Here is a 6,403-nt window from a genome sequence, read left to right on the forward strand (position 1 = left end):
TGTCCCAACAGCAGAGCTTTCTTTTCAGCACCATGGAGTGAATCCTTACCACCGCTACACCTGGCTATCAGTGGAGCCTTGTCTGGCAGCGAACCAGTTCATTCAGCCTCATTTACTGCCTTTGTAAATACATAGCTGATATGGCTGACTTGCTTAAATGAATGTGGATTTTACTGACAATTGAGATGTATAAACTATGGCATAAGGGATCAATGAGCAGATCAGAGGCAATCTGTAATTTCGAATAAGATATTAATAAGCGAGCTAAGACGGATGTAGTCAAAATAACCTTTTGTTCAGCACTTTTGAAATGTACAGCGACAGAATTCAGAACATGGGCCGTTCTTACAGTATTCTCCCTGTACACCAAGTCAGAATCGTATGATAAATAAAGGGGGCATTTAAGCAGACAATGAAAGCTCTTACAATATTTGATGATGACATTTCAATAAAACAGGCTATAGGCTACATGTGCACCACCAAGTCAGAACAGTAGGCTAAGTTATGAGGGGGAAAGGGACCAAATTATTAGGGTGAGGCACATGGGCTACTAACAGCTTACTACACAACATACACATATTATTACTTTCTTAGCTACAGTATGCATACAGTGCATTCAGAAAGTATTCAGACCCCTTGACTTTTTTCACAATTTGTTACATTACAGCCTTATTCTAAAATGGATTATAAAAATATATTATCATCAATCTACACACAATACTCCATAAAGACAAAGTGAAAACAGGTTTTTCGACATTTTAGGGAGGTGACAGAACTCCAGAGTTCTTTTGTGGAGATGGGAGAACCTTCCAGAAGGACAACCATCTCTGCAGCGACTCCTCGGTAAAAGGCACATGACAAGCCCGCTTGGAGTTTGCCAAAAGGCACTTAAAGGACTCTCAAACCATGAGAAACAAGATTCTCTGGTCTGATGAAACCAAGATTTTATTATTTTAGCCTGATTGCCAAGCGTCACTTCTGGAGGAAACCTGGCACCATCCCTACGGTGAAGCATGGTGGTGGCAGCATCATGCTGTGGGGATGTTTTTCAGCGGCAGGTACTGGATCGAGGGAAAGATAAACAGACAAAGTACAGAGAGATCATTGATGAAAACCTGCTCCAGAGCGCTCAGGACCTCAGTCTGGGTGAAGGTTCACCTTCCAAGAGGACAAACGACCCAAAGCACACAGCCAAGACAACACAGGAGTGGCTTCGGGACAAGTCTCTGAATGTCCTTGAGTGGCCCAGCCAGAGCCCGAACTTGAAGCCGATCAAACATCTCTGGAGAGACCTGAAAATAGCTGTGCAGCGACGCTCCCCATCCGACCTGACAGAGCTTGAGAGGATCTGCAGAGAAGAATGGTAGAAACTCCCCAAATACAGGTATACCCAAGAAGACTGTAATCTATGCCAAAGGTGCCTCAACAAAGTACTGAGTAAAGGGTCTGAATACTTATGTAAATGTTTCTTATTTCTTTATAAATGTGCAAACATTTCATAAAAACCTGCTTTTGCATTGTCATTATGGGGTATTGTGTGTAGATTGATGAGGGAAAAAAATATTTAAGCAATTTTAGAATAAGGCTGTAATGTAACAAAATGTGGAAAAAGTCAAGGGGTCTGAATACTTTCCGAATGCACTGTATCTCCTGACACATTACATAATTTATGTAGCAGCATACAATAAATTTTTGGACTCACCATTGTGCTGTGCTCACTTGAACAGAAAGGTGGCGCGGCAGTCCTTCTTGTGTGCAAATTTTGCAATTAAACTTTGTCATCAAAGTCTGGCATTCTCTGGATGTATGGTGCTTTCAAGACAACTGGTCAAATCATGGCATCAGTGATCTTCAGGTCGGAGCTCTAGTAAGAGGCCCGAGTTCCCGAGTTGGATGACCGTTCAAAACGTATTTTCCCAGTCGTTGCTTGTTTTCTTTCAGAGTTCCCAGTTGTCTTGAACTCACTGAAGTCTGAGATTTCCCAGTTCCGAGTTTCTAGTTGTTTTGAACGAGGCAGAAGTCATGCTGGATTGACAGCATGGCCAATGTATTCAACCTTCTCTGGCCCATGGTGTTACATGAATGTTTATCCTTTTAAGCTTGGACCCTTTCAGACAGATGTTTTAAACCCTTAAACCCAGACTTGGACCACACACCCTCTCCACTGAATAGCAGGGGAAGCAAAATAGTGATTGCTTTGCAACGCTTGCAGTTAGCCACTGATTCCTTCCAAACCACTCATTGTTGAATTTGCGATTTCCAACTTGTTGTGTAACGTTTATGTCCAATGGCCAATGAGCACAGATACATTTTATCCACAGTATAATTTCTCTTCATATGACAAGGATTGAAAAGGATTTGCCAGTAGATTGTCGACGTGATTAATGATGATGACTGCTTGTCTAGCTTGCTAGCTAAGATTTTGAAAGTATGATGTTGACTTCAGTCCAATCAAAGCTACGGTACATATAATGTGATTTGACATAATTTTATCTGTGGCCAATGACCTTGAGCCTTCTTGGATTGGCACTTCTAATGTAAATCTATGGCAGCACCAAAGGGGGCTTGAACTTTCTAGCTCTCCCTGTAGATTTTGTGGTGACGTAGTGTTCCCATGAGTGTCAGAACACTGAGCCAATCACGGCGCAACTAGAGAACATTACCAACCCCTACGCTCTGTATTTTCCGCTGGCTACTTCTCCATTTTATTTTATTTATTTATTTAACCCTTATTTTACCAGGTAAGTTGACTGAGAACACATTCTCATTTACAGCAACGACCTGGGGAATAGTTACAGGGGAGAGGAGGGAGATGAATGAGCCAATTAATCACAGAGAGCACCGAGCTAGGCTGAAACAAATGCCTTTTGGAGCCGCCTTACTCAAGAAAGCAAAAAAGAGACCATGTTTGTGTGTGGCTTTATCAACTCAATACATTTAAAAAAATATTGTTTGCAAACTGATATGTGACACGTTTTAATACCAAAATAACATACTCTGCCTCATCTGCCCTGAATGACGCGACGCCACTGGCCATGTGTATGTGAATGGTCTTTCTCTTTCAACGACTCACCATACAAAGTATAGGAATAAGGAGAGGGCATTCATAAATGAGGACTATGATGTAATGGCAATATCTTACCAGCAGATGTCAGAACCTCGTTCTTTGTTCAACCCTACAGCTAAAGGGGTTCTCTATGGGATATATCTAAATGTGTCTTTCCAATGTGATTATTCGCATCCTATCTCCAAGCTTCCTTCTCAACTGTATTGATGGAGAAGGTCCACGATCCCTCCCTCCAATGGATTTTGAAGACGGAGACGAGGAGAGAGGCTGCGAGGAATCGAGGAAAGATTCATTGAGAGAGAGACCTGGACGAAGAATTGTCCACATCGCCTGTGACACAGCCAGGCTACAGTTAAACTATGGGAACCATGCTCATACAGAGTAACCCAATCCCCCATGAAGACAGCTAACTAAAAGCTAGGAAAAAGCTAAATCGGAGCTGAAGTGTTGGGTAGTTTGGTAGCGTTGATTCAATTTCACAGCTTTGGGTACAGTAATATCACGAAGCCAAAGTTAGGCTCCCCTTTTAATCCCATCCTCTTCCTCCTCCTCTCAGCTCTCTACTCTCAGTCACGACTGTGCAGATAAAGACTGTATGACTCAGCAGCCAGAACTGAGCAGCACGCACAGTCAGAATGAACACCTCAAATAACCACATCCATCCGGCTTAAATGCATCCATTATAATGAAGTCTGTTATAATGGTGATTGGTTAGCGCAATAGTTGGGGTCGCTGTGGAGTCCGTTTGGGGGGTGAGTGTGTTGCAGATGGGGATTTGTGAAGCTTGCGCCATAGCTTGCGCCTTAGCTTGAAATTTAAAAGAGGTACGACTAAGTGTAACAGTTTAACTTTAGTCCGTCCCCTCGACCCAGGCGCAAACCAGGGACCCTCTGCACACATCAACAAAGGCCGCGGCCCTTGCAGAGCAAGGGGAACCACTACTTCAAGGTCTCAGAGCAAGTGACGTCACCGATTGAAAGGCTATTAGCGCGCACCACCGCTAACTAGCTAGCCATTTCACATCCGTTACATAAGCAAGCAGCGTGACATCTGTTCACATCTTCTCACCTTGCCTCCTTCTCAAAACAAATTGGAAAATGTTCGAGAGACCTTGGACCTTGTCCTCCAATATGGTCGAGAAGGCGGCGATGAGTATGATCCGAGGAATCGCGAGTGACAAATTTAGAAAGAACCTTCGCCTTGACTTGGTCAACTTATTGACCTTCCTCTCTGTACATTGGGTTAGTGCTCTGAATAATTTGCTGCTCGATATTCCCGAAGATTAAAATGATCCACTATTTCTAGTCTAGTTGAGAAGAAATACTGTGATATATTTTTTCTCTCTTTTTTAGTATCATCACTTTCCAGCCAGACTGTGTATAGGTGGTCTAGACTAGCCTACATGAAATCCTATCACACTGTGAAAAGAGTGCATCAGTCGAGTCTGGCTTGGCTTGATTTAGTGGGCTCTATTACGTGTGTGTATGTATGTGTATTAGCTAAAGGCTGCTACAGGTCCCATTACCTCCCAGTGATGGGGTTATACTGTCCTGTTCCCAGTCAGTATCACATTCTCAATATCCTACTGTACATTCATATCCATACATCTTGCATTGAATCACTCTAGTCTATGTTCACATCATTATGTAGGCGTGACCATTCAGAGAGCCCATTCATTAGCACCATTCCCCATCTCCCCTACTATTTCTGATAGAGGATGTTCACAACGCGACAAGGATAACCTGGGGTCCAAGCTCTGCAGGCTGCAGTGCAGGGGGTGTCAGGGCCTCTATGATAAACCGACAAGGGACAAGGCCAAGCACACGTCATAGAGTATCCCACACACAATCCCAATGTTTTGAGCTGCTGTCCTCCAGGAGGGTCCCACTGTTCAGCTAGAACAGGAGCAAGGCAAGTTTCATACCATCAGCCATCGGGCTGCTGAACAGTGGGACATAGGATGATGCAGGCCCAGTACACGGTCAGACAGTAAGCCGCAGAGACTTTGAACATGTGACAATGTAGCCTAAATGTGTGACTTGTGTACTAACTTTCCAGTTTTCCATGCTGCATGTAATATATTGTGTTGTGTTTGTGTATTTGTAGGCTGACGTCACAAAATGCCTTTCCATGTAAATGGCCAATAAAGTATAGATCTGTACTATACAGGATTCTTGGGACGCTCCTACCCCATTGAAGTTTAAATGTACAATGGTTATGGTAAAGATTATGGTTCTGGTTAAGGTTAGGGGTTAAGGTTAGGAGTAGGGTTTAGGGTAGGGCATAGCTGCGGTAAGTAGTTTGGAGGTGGGCGTGCTGCAAAAGAAATTGGCCCGCACTACAGAAGTCTATATCTGTCAGCTAACACAGGACTAGTAAAGGCCCCGTGCACTACTTTTGTGATTTTTTAAAAACTAAATGTATTTGTATCTGAGTGTTTACCAGAATTTGTAACTTGAGTCTCATAATTATCTGTACAAAACAGTTAATCTGATAATACTTGCTTGATATACATTTTCGAGTTTCTTGAAATAGTTTGCAAATGCAACTTATTTCTATGTGAAAACTGAAATGGTCTATTCATTCCTTTTACTAGATGCTCTTATCCAGATGAACCTACAGCAGTGAGTGCATGCATTTTCTTTCTGGTCCCCCTTGGGAATTGCATCCACAACTCTAGCATTGTAAGCACCATGCTCTACCAAATGAGCCATATCATCTAATCACATCACATCATCATAAACCTCTTGATGTTTCAATGTACTCAGGTACTGTATTGTGCATTGCTTTTCTTTATGGCGATGGAAAGTCTACAGGTACAAATCTAGATGACCAGCCTATGTACAATACAGTAATGTATATTTACATTAAGTGGTTTGTAAGTATGGTAAATTAATACTGCACAAAAAGTGGTTGTTTTCCATCTTATTTGATCAAGAAAAATATTTAATTTGATGTGGGCATGTTTTGGGTCTTTGCAAATAACTTTACAGGACTAGTGTAAGGCCCAGTGCACTACTTAATAAAATATTTTTATTCAGATTATTTTTAATTACGATTTTTCAGGGGGTGCTGCAGCACCCTCAGCACCACTTCTCCTCGCGGCTATGGTGCAGGGACGTCCCAAGCATCCCAGATAGCACTGACCATAACGTGTAACGGAATGAAGGACCCCCAACCCGATTCCCACACTGCCTCTTGCTCCAAAGAAATGCCTAGAATCCTCGCTCTGCTCGCTCCCATTACAGTCCTTTTAGACAGGGTTCTTTGCTCCCATTAATACTTATATTGTAACAAAATCCCTGGCTACAAATGTTGGGCTCCACCTATAACATC

Source organism: Salvelinus sp. IW2-2015, linkage group LG12 (genome assembly GCF_002910315.2).
Source record: "Salvelinus sp. IW2-2015 linkage group LG12, ASM291031v2, whole genome shotgun sequence".
Taxonomy (NCBI): domain Eukaryota; kingdom Metazoa; phylum Chordata; class Actinopteri; order Salmoniformes; family Salmonidae; genus Salvelinus; species Salvelinus sp. IW2-2015.